This window comes from Ictidomys tridecemlineatus, chromosome 1 (assembly GCF_052094955.1).
Source record: "Ictidomys tridecemlineatus isolate mIctTri1 chromosome 1, mIctTri1.hap1, whole genome shotgun sequence".
NCBI classification, from domain to species: Eukaryota; Metazoa; Chordata; class Mammalia; order Rodentia; family Sciuridae; genus Ictidomys; species Ictidomys tridecemlineatus.
Genome location: NC_135477.1, coordinates 237,195,611 through 237,210,856, shown reverse-complemented (window position 1 = coordinate 237,210,856; position 15,246 = coordinate 237,195,611). Strand labels below are relative to the sequence as shown.

Here is a 15,246-nt window from a genome sequence, read left to right as displayed (position 1 = left end):
TCTAAGCTTTTCCATGACGTTAGTCTGTTTTATTTATTGCGGTAAAATATCACCTGCTTTTTTTTGTTGTGGTGCTGAGTGTCAAATCCAGGGACCATGGCATGCTAGGCAAGCACTTTACCTCTGAATTATATTTGCAATGCTTATTAACACTTCAAATGGTAATTTTATAGTCATGATAGCTTTATGTCTGAGCATTTGTATTTTATTCAAACTAAGAATTCTCTCTATGCATTTCAATGTCCTTAAATTTTTTAAATATGCACATATTTTCTAACAGTAGAGCTCTCATTAAATAGCAATAATATTTACTAATTAAAAATCTTTCTCAATATAGACAATTTTAAAGTTTACTATAACCTCCCTGTAGTTTTCTTTCATGAAGTTCTTACTGTTTATTATTTTTCCCAGAATTTTGACATTCAAGGTCCATGAATTCAGAAATGCACTACAATTTTATATAGATGGGAGATATGTTATATATGTATAGCTCAATTATTATACTATAATAAATTTGAATATGTGTGTTCCATTCATATGTTCTTGTTTATAGTCCAATGTTTAGAGTAGATATTAGGCAGATATTCATTTAAAAATAATTAAGGTGATTGAAATTAACAAGTATGTTTATACAGGAAACTTGAACACACCATATACATTTCTACTTTTCTTTAACTCAACACACATAACTGATTCATAATACTTTACATCCAACTATAGAAATTGACACTTCAGTTTGATTTTAAAGTAAAAAAAAAATTGCAAATTTTTCTTGAGATTTTCCTGAAAACAGTGATTCACCAATGATGTCTCTGACTGCTATATTTATCAGAAGTTTCTCTTTCACCTCTCCTAAATTATAAGGTGATGTGCCCAATTCTTATTAACTCCACAGACTAGAAATCTTTAGGGGGTGATTGATGTGACTATTCTGAAATGAACCAGCTACCAGCATTCAAAACTACAAAGTGATTACTGAAGATGATGGACTGCTAAATTCTTCAGGAGAGAGAATTTTTCTATTAAGGTATGATAAACGATAGCAACTTCCCTGTTAATTTACTTTTCATTTTGCTTTAACATCTTCATTTTTTAACTTAAGTTTTCTAATCCATCTTGAACTCAGAAGTGACTCAGAAGTGACTTATAAGATATGTGTTAAAAAAAAATTAAAAATATTTCCATGAAACAAGACTACCTGGAGAAATAGATTGACAGTGTAAAATATAATGATTCCATCAAATTTAATTCAGTATTTTTTTCAGAAATTTAATAATGGCCTTGTTAAACTTAGCAGATTCGTTGTGCATCCACTAAGTCTTGTAGCATATTCAAGTTTTAGGAATTCTAAAATTAGTCCTTTGTGAGCCTTTGTCAAAGTAGCATTATGGTTATATACAACCACGAGAGAATTAGCATTAGGATTTGGAAGTAGAATTTAATATAATTTTTATGTGCTTATAATAAACTGTATAAGCAGTTAATCATGTGAACATATAGTTTCCTCTCGTGATTTTCGCATTGTGCAGGAAATCATTCCTTTTTCCAATAATATACTTTAAAAATAAATCATAGCACACCTAAAACTAAACGTTTCTATGTTTCATATATTTATGTAAAAATTAAAGTGAATGAATGAATATTACTAACCTAACTGTATAGAACTGCCAACATTTTTTAGAACCTATCTTGTTGATAATAGTGAGACTGGCTGATTTTATTAGATGTAAAGTTCTGTACTCTTTTTAAATGTCATTTATTTCACCAATATTTATGGAAATAGATTGTAAAATATTCAGCAAGTAAAGCATTTCTGTTCCTTTCCTTTCCAGTTACTGATTGGGAAGTTAGAATGAATTATTATTGCCAGCTTAGCAAAAAAATGAATAATTTAAATATTATTTGCTTTCTTTATCATGCAATAATTTAGTCCTGAACTATGGTAACAGCACACTGTGTAAGCAAACCGGAGGTAAGGGAATTCAGAAATGATTCACAATTTGACTAGTGTATAAAACATATTTCATGAAATAATCCACTTGTTTTAGAATTTTTTTTTAAGAGAGAGTGATAGAGGGAGAGAGAGAGAGAGAGAATTTTTTTAATATTTATTTTTTAGTTATTGGCGGACACAACATCGTTGTTTGTATGTAGTGCTGAGGATCGAACCCTGGCTGCACGCATGCCAGGCGAGCACGCTACTGCTTGAGCCACATCCCCAGCCCTTGTTTTAGAATTTTAATGCTCTTTAATTCTTTTTGGTGCTACAGAATTAAAGGTCTACATTTTAAGGACAACCACAAAAATACAAAGATGATGATGGCTACTACTTATTGACCTTATCCTCGGTAACCAAAAATATACTTCAAGTTTTTTTAGAATAGTGTAAGTTAGATGCTGAGGGCCATTACCAAGTAGGAATGACGCATCGAAATTTCCTTGCCAAGCGTACCCCATGCTGCTTAGAGGACATTTGATGGAACATTGCATGCATGCTTTAATAAGGTGACCTTGCTCAAGGACCAAGGCGGATTCGGGTTTAGAGCTGATCAGGTTTGAGGAAGTAACCGGCTCCTTGAGTTTAAGGCGTTGCCAGTTTAAGATATGGGTTTTAGGGAAGTTGGCGGTTGAAGATTATTGCTGGGATTAGGGTGTTCCTGCTGCTTGTTCCCATTGAGTTCTCGTGAGATTAAAATGGGATTTGGAGAGAGCCTCGTGGAGTAGGTGGTTTGTGCGGGAGACAGCAGAACGTGTTGGCCCCTGGACCTGTGTGGAGGTGGTGTGAGAGCTGGAATAAAGAATTGCTGTTTGAACCTACAAAGCTGTGAGTGCCTCGTGAGCAGTATTAACTCCAGAGATGGGAGTTCAAATTATTCCCACAGGAGTAAAAGGACCTCTTCCCCAAGGAACAGTAGGCTTATTGTTGGGACGTAGTTCATCTACATTAAAAGGACTTATGATAAGTCCTGGGGTAATTGATCCCGATTATGTAGGTGAAATAAAAATTATAGCTAGTTCTCCAGGAGGTATATCAGTAATTTCACCTGGAGATAGAATAGCACAGTTGTTAATACTACCCAGCCTACATAATAAGTTCTCTAGTCTTAATGTAGAAAGAGGTTCCAAGGGATTAGGCTCCACAGGTGTAGATTGGGCTATGTTGTCTTTAAATTTAGATTCTCGCCCAATGTTAAAACTAAATATTCAGGGTCGTGACTTTAATGGACTGCTGGACACAGGTGCTGACCTTAGCATCATATCTCTTCAAGAATGCCCAAAACATTGGCCATTACAACAAGCCACTCAAACGCTTCGAGGCCTAGGAGTGGCGACTAATCCCCATAGAAGTGCTATGGTATTAGATTGGAAGGATCCTGAAGGATGTGAAGGAACTATACAGCCATATGTTTTGGATCACCTTCCTATTAATTTATGGGGACGAGATGTCCTAGATCAACTAGGTTTGATGTTAACAAATAACATCAATCCTAATGTGCCCACTACTAGGGCTAGACAAGGTATCAGGAAAGAAAAAAGATTAGGAAAACAAGAACAAGGTATAGCAGCGCCAATTCAAATAGATCAAGGAACAGACAGACATGGGTTGGATTTTCAGAAAGGGCCACTGAGACAATCAAAATTACTTGGAAATCAGAAAGACCAGTGTGGGTTCCTCAGTGGCCCCTGACTAAAGAAAAGATACAAGTAGCCCATGATCTGGTCAAACAACAATTAGCGGAAGGACATTTACAACCTTCCGTATCTCCCCATAATACTCCCATTTTTGTTATCAAAAAGAAATCGGGTAAATGGAGATTATTACAAGATTTAAGAGCAATTAATAATGAAATGGTCATTATGGGACCTGCTCAATCAGGGATTCCTCAATTGTCTGCTTTACCAAAAACGTGGCATGTTTTAGCTATAGACATTAAAGATTGCTTTTTTTCGATTCCAATTCATTCCGAGGATAGTCCACGTTTTGCATTTACTATCCCTGCATTAAACCATGAAGGTCCTGATGAGAGATATGAATGGAAAGTACTCCCTCAAGGAATGGCTAACAGTCCAACTATGTGTCAAATATATGTTAATAAAGCAATCCAGCCACTTAGAAATCAAAATCCTGAACTAAAAATATTTCACTATATGGATGATGTATTATTGGCACATAAAGATAAAAACACATTGCTGGAATGTTATGCCACACTTACAAACTTGTTAAAAAATTATAATCTAGAGATAGGGATAGACAAAGTACAATTAAATTTTCCAATTAATTATTTAGGAGTTCTATTATCCTCAACCATGGTCCGTCCACCTAAAATTCAAATACGAGTAGATCAACTCAAATCACTTAATGACTTTCAAAAGTTGTTGGGAGATATAAATTGGATAAGGCCCTATCTAGGCATACCAACAGGAGAGTTGGGACCTTTATTTGATATTCTAAAAGGTCCATCAGATCCGAATTCACCCCGAATGTTAACTCCTAAAGCTAGAAAGGCATTAAAAATTATTGAGACATATATGGAAAATATGCATTTAGATAGAATTGATATAAGTTTGCCTTTATTATTTATTGTACTACCAACAAGAAATATTCCTACAGGAGTATTTTGGCAGGAAGGTCCATTATTGTGGATACATTTATCTTATTCTCCTAACACTATTCTTACTAGGTATCCTGAGGCTGTAGGACAATTAATACTCAAAGGTATAAGAGCAGCAAAGACAGTGTTTGGAATTTCTCCCAATAAAATTATTACTCCATATACTATGGAGCAAATTGATGAGTTAGCTAATGAATTAAATACTTGGGCAATAATCATGTGTAAATCGAATGTTTCATTTGATAATCATTTACCATCTAATCCTTTGTTGTCTTTTTGGTCTAAGCATCCTGTAGTTTTTCCTAAAATGACAAGAAAAACACCTATCATGAATGCTCCAAATATATTCACTGATGGGTCTAATAATGGTACAGCTGCAGTAGTTACCCCTGATCAAACTTTTACATTTTTAGTTCCCAAACAGTCAGCTCAAAAGGTAGAGCTTAATGCAGTTCTACAAGCTTTTGTGATGTTCAAAGATTCTGTATTTAATTTATTCTCTGATAGCCAGTATGTAGTCAATGCTATAACATCCCTTGAAGATGCTGGTAGGATTTCCCCTTCCTCTACTGTTTTCTCTTTGTTTTCCACTATACAAAGTCTAATCTGGGATAGAAAAGATCCATTCTTCATAGGACATATCAGGGCACATACAGGATTGCCTGGAGCCCTTAGTTTGGGCAATGATTTAGCAGATAAAACTACACATGATATACATATTTTTTCTACTGTAGAAGAAGCTACAAATTTTCATAAAAGGTTTCATGTTAACGCTAATACTTTACAAAAGCGTTTTAAAATAACTAAGGAACAAGCCAGGCATATAATAAAACAATGTCAAAATTGTGTGACCTTTTTACCACAAGTTAATCTTGGAGTCAATCCTAGAGGACTGATACCTAACCATATTTGGCAGATGGACGTCACACACTTGCCAGAATTTGGAAAATTAAAATATTTACATGTTACAGTTGATACTTCTTCCGGATTTTTGATGGGCTCCCTTCATGCCGGAGAAAAAACTAAAGATGTTATAGCTCATTGCTTACAAAATTTTGCCACTGTGGGTGTTCCTAAACAGTTAAAAACTGATAACGGTCCTGGTTATACGTCTAAATCTTTTAAACAATTTTGCTCATCATTTGGTATTACTCATATAACAGGAATCCCATACAATCCACAGGGACAAGGCATAGTTGAAAGAGCTCATCAAACTATTAAAACGTACCTATTAAAGCAAAAAGCGGGAATTGGAAAGGGGTATATATCCCCCAAAGATAAACTTAAAATAACCCTTTTTACTCTAAACTTTCTAAATTTGGATTCATCAGGACTTAGTGCTGCGGAAAGACATATGTATCCGAAAAATGTACATAAGCCTAAGGTACTTTGGAAAGATATTCTAACAGGACAATGGAAAGGTCCCGACCCAGTTATTGTCTGGAGTCGGGGTTCCGTTTGTGTGTTCCCACAGGGAGAACAGCAGCCGATTTGGATTCCAGAGAGGTTAACCAAAACAATTTCTACAGAAAAAGAAGATGATTTGACTGAAATCCATAACAGCTGAAATCCAGAGCTCCAGCTTGGCTATTCTTACATCTGCGACAGTGATTAACCACGGTGCCTTTTTTTTTCAATATCTATTTTATTATTGCTTTTTCCCACATCATAAAGTTCTATTTTATTTTTTGAGCTCATACAAACCTAGGTTAATGTTTTTCTGATAAGTTTTGTTTTTTGACTGTGTTTTTAATTTTTTGACTGTGAGTTTTTAAACATTGCAATGGAGATTTTACCTAGGTAAAGCTACAAGGCCGTTATTATTGTCTTATATGTTGTATGTTATGTGTGCCCTGTTTTGTGTTGCATGTCAGTATGTGTGTATGTCCATATTTTTTTATGAGGAGCGCTCATGAAAAAATGGATCCGAATTTTTTTTTTTATTCACGTGATTTAAGTGGTTTAATTTAAATTAGTTAAACAGCTGTTAATGATTGCTTTCAAAGGTGATTAACAGATCTGTTTGCTTACTATTGTTTTTAAAGGTGATTGACAGATCTGTTTGTTTACTTTCACTTTTCCTTTTCATCATATTTAATAATTCTGTTCAGGATAATGTCTCTTTAACATCATTGCCAGAATTCCCATCTCCATCCCAGTGCCGGTGAAGACAAAGAAAACCAAACTACAGCTTCTATGATACCTACCACAGTAAACTGTATAAACTGATGCATCAATGAATATAACTCAACAAGTAATGCTCAATCAAGGACTTGATTTACTTTGGGAGGAAATGGACATATTGATAGACTCCTCCGATTTGAACTGCCTGCAGAACTTGCCTGGACTATATATCAGTTGCATGCATTGTGAACTATCGTCTGGTGCAGCGAATTGTGGTACTGCTGGCATATTTTTGCTGATGGTGTCACCAGTGATGCAATTTCCTTGCCAGCGCACCCCATGTTAATTGTGGTAATGCTGACATCTTTGCTGATGGTGTCACCAGTGATGCAATTTTTCCAAAGGAGCCGTCAATTGGCTTGGTGTCGTGGCATTTCTGTATCTTCCTCCCTTCTACTAGTGATGGTCTAAAATTTGGGGGCCAACAGAGGTGAGGCAAGAACCTCACCCCCCCACTGGCACCAAGGTTAAATTTGGGGGCCAACAGAGGTGAGGCAAGAACCTCACCCCCCCACTGGTGCTTAGGCCTATCCACAAGCATGGCTGAATGCTGGACCGGTAGTCAGCGACGGGTTGATCTGATTGCAGTGGATTCAACCTAAGACAGGGGACTGACGCCTAGAGGTCAGTTCATCCGATGACGGGTAAGAACCATATGTTGAATTGGACAACCTACCAGGCACGGTCCTAAGCCGCATTGCTTGTTGTTTAATTAATCAGAAGGGGGGAGATGCTGAGGGCCATTACCAAGTAGGAATGACGCATCGAAATTTCCTTGCCAAGCGTACCCCATGCTGCTTAGAGGACATTTGATGGACCATTGCATGCATGCTTTAATAAGGTGACCTTGCTCAAGGACCAAGGCGGATTCGGGTTTAGAGCTGATCAGGTTTGAGGAAGTAACCGGCTCCTTGAGTTTAAGGCGTTGCCAGTTTAAGATATGGGTTTTAGGGAAGTTGGCGGTTGAAGATTATTGCTGGGATTAGGGTGTTCCTGCTGCTTGTTCCCATTGAGTTCTCGTGAGATTAAAATGGGATTTGGAGAGAGCCTCGTGGAGTAGGTGGTTTGTGCGGGAGACAGCAGAACGTGTTGGCCCCTGGACCTGTGTGGAGGTGGTGTGAGAGCTGGAATAAAGAATTGCTGTTTGAACCTACAAAGCTGTGAGTGCCTCGTGATTCTGGTGCCAAGCCGAGACATTGGCCCTTGGCAGTTAATCACTACAAAATTTTACTAGAGTTACTACTTTGTTATATTTTGCCCATATAAGGGAATTCATTTGAAAGTAGGTTAAATGACTTCCAAGAAAAGTAAGCTTGTCACAGAAGGGTTAAAAGACACATTGACATCCATTCTCTCTGACATAATAATGTGAGGCTACATAAATTTGAATTGTCCAAATACAACACACTCTCTAAATAATGATAAATCTGTTTATTAGCTCTTGTACAGGCCATATTCAATAAGTTTAATTTAAGTAAAATATTTGAACTGAAGGAAATTGCCAATCCCTATGACCCTATCACACTACTCAGCCCTATGTTCTCTGCTTTACCTGCTGTCCAAAAATATTAGTATATTTTCCCACTTGTCCAGATTCCACAGGCCACTGTGTTTAAAAAAAAGAGTTTAGTTCCCTCCTACTGTACACTCAAATAAATTGGTATTCATATTTAATTCCCATAAGTACTATAATGAGTTTATAATAGAAAAGAAAAATATAGGGGTCCAAATTACATATATACTCTCTATATATTTTATCAATGTAGGCAGTCCATTAATTCAAAATACTACTTTTAAGAGAAAACTTTCAGAAATGAAACTAAATAACCATGTCAATAAATAATATCTTAACATCATATCATTAAATAAAATACCATCGTGTTGTATCCATGAAGAAATGAACTGTAGGCTAATTCTCCACTGCATAATTTCAAGAGCAGGAGGGAATTTAAAAATATTAACAAAAATAAGCACTTTTTTGGAATTAGATGGGTGCCTATTTTATTTATTGTTTTATTTCAAAACAAATAAAATTATTTTTATTATCTGTTATTTTGTTTTTTAAATTGATTTTTTAAAAAAAATGAATTAAAGCAGAATGAATTACAATTCTTTCTACATATAGATAACACAATTTTTCTTATCTCTGGTTGTATATAAAGTATGTTGACACCAATTTGTGTCTTCATACATGTACTTTGGATAATGATGTCTATCACATTCCACCATCCTTGCTAACCCCCGACCCATTACTTTTCCCTCCCATCCCTCTGCCCTAGACCCCAACTTCCCTAATAAGACTCCTATAGCACAAGAATTAAAACCAAGAATCAACAAATAGGATGGACTCAAACTAAAAAGTTTCTTCTCAGCAAGAGAAACAATATGTGAGATGAACAGAGAGCCTACATCCTGGGAGCAAATTTTTACCTCTCACCCATCAGATGCAGCACAAATCTCTAGGGTATATACAGAACCCAAAAAGCTAAACACCAAAAAACAAATAGCCCAATCAACAAATGGGCCAGGGACCTGAGTAGACACTTTTCAGAAGAGGATATATAATCCATCAACAAATATATGAAAAAATGTTCATCATCTCTAGCAATCAGAGAAATGCAAGTCAAAACCACTCTAAGATATCATCTCACTTCAGTCAGAAAAGCAGCTATTATGAAAACAAACAACAGTAAATGTTGGTGAGGATGTGGGGGAAAATGTACACTCGTACATTGCTGGTGGTATTGCAAATTGGTGCAGCCAATATGGAAAGCAGTGTGGAGGGAGATTCCTTAGAAAGCTGGGAATGGAACCACCCTCTGACCCAGCTATCCTTCTCCTCGGTCTATTCCTAAAAAACTTAAAAACAACATACTGCAGGAACACAGCCACATTAATGTTTAGAGCACCACAATTCACAATAATTAAACTGTGGAGCCAAACTAGATGACCTACAGTGTATGAATGGATAAAAACAATGTGGCACATATACACAATGTAATTTTACTCAGCAATAAAAGAGAATAAAATCATTGCATTTGCAGGTAAAAGGATGGTGTTGGAGAAGATCATGCTAAGTGAAGTTAGCCAATCCCAAAAGACAAATGTCAAATGTTTTCTCTGATATAAGGAGGCTGATTCCTAGTGGGGTAGGGAGGGGAAGCAGGGGAGGATTAGAAAAATAAGCACTTTTAAAATTATTTTGTATTACTCTCCTTAGAAGTATTGTCCTCAGTTACGTCCCTATATCTTTATGTGTTTTACAGTGAGTATGTTATTTTTTAGAACTAGAATTATCTTTGCTTGACAACAAAAAAATTTTCAATCTCAGCAGAAAGATCCAGCTTCTTACATAAGTATAAAAATAGCTGTATTAACATTAAAAATAATAAAATGGCATACTTATGTTTCATAACTTCTGGTGATAATTTTAATATGAATTTTCTAGCCAAAGTAATTATAATTATATACAGAATTATAAATATACAAGAGATGAGAAGATAGTCCAATTGAAGTTGGCAGCACTGACCTCTTGAAATTCTCAAACATCAAGCAAAATAAAGGATATTTAATATGTTCAGTAATAGGGCAGCATTAAATACTTAATGAAATCTTTATTTTTTATTTTCTCAATAAGTAAAAAAAAATAGTGAAAAATTTCATCAGTAAAAGCAAGGTGTAGAGATACACATATACATCAAATGAACAGAATTATATAAACAAAGAAAATAAAGATCAAAATCTATGTTAACCCTTGATTTAGGAAAAAGGAGTTCAATCTTTTCAATAAATGATTCTAGATCAATTATTTATTCTTATGGTGGAAAAAAAGCAAAACCAAAAAAAAAAAAGGAACTCCATTTCTCATAAGAATGAATACAGCTTTTTTTCCATTTAAATAAATTTCAAGCAACTTCACCTCTTCTGTAAGAAATTATGACGCTTCCTTCTTCCTCCTTTTTTTTTCTTTCTTTCTTTGTGATGGGTATTATACCAGATCCTTTGGCACGCTAAGCATGTGATCTAGCACTGAGCTACATCCCTAGTGCAATGATTTCTTTCTTTCTTTCTTTTTTTCCTTTATGGAACCAAGAGAAATTAATGATTACCAAGGCATTTTAAAGAAAATTTTTGAAATGCATTTCTGGGTGATGGTAACATTTAGGGCCATTTTGTCATTATTTTATAAACTGTTTACTTATGAATTTTTGCTCTCAATAGACAATATATTTTTAAAAATCAGGAAAATAAGGCAAACTTGAAAAAAATCAAAATAGAAAATAAACCCAAAAACTCAGCTTAATATCATCTTAAGTGTTATAAATTTTTACCATATCAAGAAATGTATGTCTTAGTTACAATATAAGAAACTATATGGATCAAAGAAATTACATATGTAGTCTACAAATGAAAATTAGTAGTTATTAATACAAATATATAAAATACATAGGACACAGTCTATTCGTTAAGCTAAACAATTGATAATATAAATTTATGTAAACTGAATGTATAGTTTTGTATTTTCATTTAATATGTTGCATTTAAGAAATATATATCTGTTCTGGAAAGTCATTTTTAATAACTTTTGTGGAATCGGAATTGCATTTGTCACATTTCAAAGGGACATGTTTTTAATTGAAGGAAAATATAATTTATATGATGAGCTGTGTTATGGTTTCACAGTTTTACAGATGTGAAAATAAGATCTTTGAGCATAAGTGCATGATTAAATTTCTAAATAAATTTATATATATATATAATTAAGCAAAACATCAGATTATGCATTTTCAAATATCACTTAGAGTTCCACTGATAGTTTCTAGAAACCTCTGTTTATAAAATATTTTAAATGTGTAGAAAATAAGCACCAATTTCTCAGCCAAGAAATGCACTGAATTTTGAAGAATTGTCAGCCATTTAATAGAATACAGTCAAACATATTTTGAACCATTTTTTTTTAATTCAGAAAAACCAAGGAAAGAATATCCAGCACAAAAATTCATTATATTAAAAATCAAATCAAACTTTGAACATGTTATTCTTGCTGAAAAAGTAAAAAGCAGAGCCTAGAGTGAATTTCTCTGTTTCCTTAATTTTTCTGTTTCCCTCCCTAGAACACTAAGAAAATACTTCCAATTAACCGCTATGTCTGGTCAGAAGATCATTGTAGCATCAAATAACAAATGCATTCAATCCTTCAGATTATTGAAATAAATTTTAAGAGCCATAAAGTTGAAATATTTTATTAAACATCACATATTTTGTCAGTTGTTCAATGAAGAGACAATCTCTCACCTTTAGAATGGGTTTATTTGGAATACTTAGTGGCATTCTTTCCACAAAATACTTGTCCTAGAATTATACTAGCAGTGTAAGAAAGTATGTTGAGTTTTTAGGTGATTTCTCCTTCTCCTTGTTCTCCTTCTCTACTAAAATTCTTTCATGACCAAGGTCTTGGGGGTTACAAATTATATACAAATATTTTCAAGTATTTCTTGTTAGTTCTACAGGTTCTTAAGGCAAAATTTGCAAAGAAAGAACACTTTCTTTTAAATTGAGTTATCTAGGCAGAAATATAATTTAGATGCAATAAAATGTTTCTTTATTAAATGAGAAACTGAAGAAAATTCACCCCATTCTTTTACCCAGGATCAGACTTAAAAAGAAAGCACAGTTTGATATCCCAGTACCTCCTCTTGCCCTCCCCTACTTCTTACCCTTAATTTCCTTCCTCTGTATTATTGATCTCTCTTCAATTTTCATTAGATCTGTTTCCCTCTTTAAATTGATTATGTTTCAACAAAACCCACTGATCTCTGTATTTCTTATGAAAAAAACAAAACAAAAAATTTAAAAAGTAAGTAAACTTTATACTGAAATAAATTTTATGAAAATGAAAACTAACATATCAAAATTATGGATGCAGAACAAGCAATGGTTAGAAAGAAATTAATAGTTTTGAATGCATATATTTAAAAAGGAGAAATCTAAAATCAATCACCTATGCTTACATCTTAAAATATTAGAAAGAGAAAAACAAATTAAATCCAAACTAAGCAGAAGATATAATAAAAAATGAAACAAATCAATGAAATTAAAAATATAAAATAAATAGAGTTAGAAAAAAATGAATAAAAATAGTGTGCCTCTAACCAAGCTAACTATGAAAAAATAAATAAAAAGAGGATACAAATCACTAAAGTCAGAAATTAGGGAACAGGACTATAGAACACATAGATATTAAAAGGATTCAGAGAAATATTATGAATTGACTAATTTCCTGAAAGACACACTCTGTCAAAACTCATCAAAAGTTGCTCAGTTTATTTACTCAAAATGTTATAAAATGTCAATTAAGAGTATGTAAGAGTATGATTATGAAGACCTGAAGGATTTGTCCAGTTCCCTTTTGAACCATAAGCTAAGTGGAATTGTATTTATTTATTCCTTTATCACATGAGAGAGGTACTTGGAGATGCTGTGCCAGATGAAATACTGATTGAAACAATTCTGAAGTACAAGTTTAATAGTGCAAAAGACTTTGTTAGTGGTTCTGGGGAAAAGGTAGCATGTAGAATTTAAAGGACAAAGACAGCAAAAGTTCACTACCTTATTTCCAAAACACTCCAGTACAAAATAGCATTAGAAGTTTAAATTCTCCTTTGCACTTAACTTCCTCATAGGAAAATACAACTGGTGATAATCTAAATCCTAGTAGAAAGGTTGAAGTTGGAAATGTCTCTTTAGTTGAGCACAGAACCACGAATTACATTAAAGAAAAAGTTTGCACTTTTCCCAACATAAAAGCGCATTCCTAGATTAATTGTTTTAGGATCACAAAGAAAACCATCCAAGCTAGTGCTTTGCTTCATCCATCTGATCTTTGTGACCAGTCACCTGCCAGTTTTACAGATCTAAGTTTGGCATCCTTTTCCATGTCACAGCTACCAGATCATGCATGGTCAGTCTTCTACCAGAATATCAGAATTAACAGAATCTTCATCATTTTTGGCATTTTATAAAGTTTTTTCCATGAAAGACATTGAGAATTTGTGACTTTCTGGTTTGATTTTTTGGAGTTCAGTTTATCTGAAATGAGGTCTCCTGGAATAGACTGAAATATTGATCTTAGCGTCCTGATAAGGTCTAGATTTTGTTCCAAAGCCTATAGTTGACCGATTAACTTACTAGTAGTTGAGCTGCTATAACACCATGAATTAAAGTTCTGAGTTCATAGTTAGGGGAGAATTCCAATTATGCTGCAGACAATAAGAAAAACAATAAAGGCTCTCAGACTAGGAAACCACTTTTTCTCTTCTTGAACCAATGCCCTTGCTGGACCTCCCTCTGACCAAGGACATTCAGCTTTTCCTTGGACACTGAGTCTTTGTTAACTACTGAAAATATGCAAGTGACCCTTGACCTCTGTTAAGACTTCTCTTTATAGTAGATAAGCCAAGATTAACGGACAAAGAAATATGTCCTCCTCTTGTAGCAATAACACCATTTAATTTTAAATATTCATCTCTTGATCATACTGTAAAAGCTAATCAAAAGAAAGCATTTACTAAAGAATAGTAGCAAATGGAAAACTTGTTTACATTTGTAGAACTTTTTATTTAAAATTAATTTAATATCTTTGTAGGATCACTTTATATTATGGGATTTAAATCGTGACTTTATGAAAATTGTCTTCAGTCTGTTGATAACAATTTAAGTTGATATGTGTTTTTATACTGAAAATGTTTTCTTTACTATATTTTCTTGTACTGATACCTGGCTTTACTTGAGTTGGTAATGAGTTTATGTTTAAAAAGTGCATATGGAAATTTGATAGTGTGAAATTGAGCATCAGATATTTTTGTTTAACATTCAAATTCTGAAAGTTTTTAAGATGAAATATTTTCTCATGTCAACTATTTTTGTGCTTTTTTAGTAAACAAAAATCCTAACAATTAACATCATTATAGTGTGAAGATGACTTTATGATATATGGCCAAGCATGCTGAAAAATAATTATATTTTAAAATATTTTTGGTATCATGCCTAGTTTCATTATTTTAGGGAAAATGAATATTAAATCTTTTCTGCTAGAAAAATCTTAAAATCCCTGGATTTTGAGAGTACCATGTGTGGTGGTACCATGTGTGTAGCAAACACATTTTTGAAGGTAATGAAATGAAAATCTTTTAAGGACCATGTGAATTACCGAAAATAAATTAATACTTACATTATTTTTATACATTTTCAAAACCATTTGTTCTAATGTACATTTTAAAATGAATACATAGAAAGTATTTTCAAGAAAAAAAATTCAAAATTGTGTTTGTAACACTACCCTCCATTTAAAATTCTTATGTATAAATGTTATAAAATGTTACTATATATATGAATGAGATATATATAGATAAAGAAATCTACAAAACTCACACAGAAGATAAAATAAGAA

At 33.6% G+C, this 15,246-nt stretch overlaps 1 pseudogene; it reads left to right on the top strand.

The window, feature by feature from the left end:
* Window positions 1-14,375, top strand: part of LOC110597099 (uncharacterized) — a 50,018-nt pseudogene extending 35,643 nt beyond the window's left edge.
* Window positions 14,376-15,246: the final 871 nt, after the last annotated feature.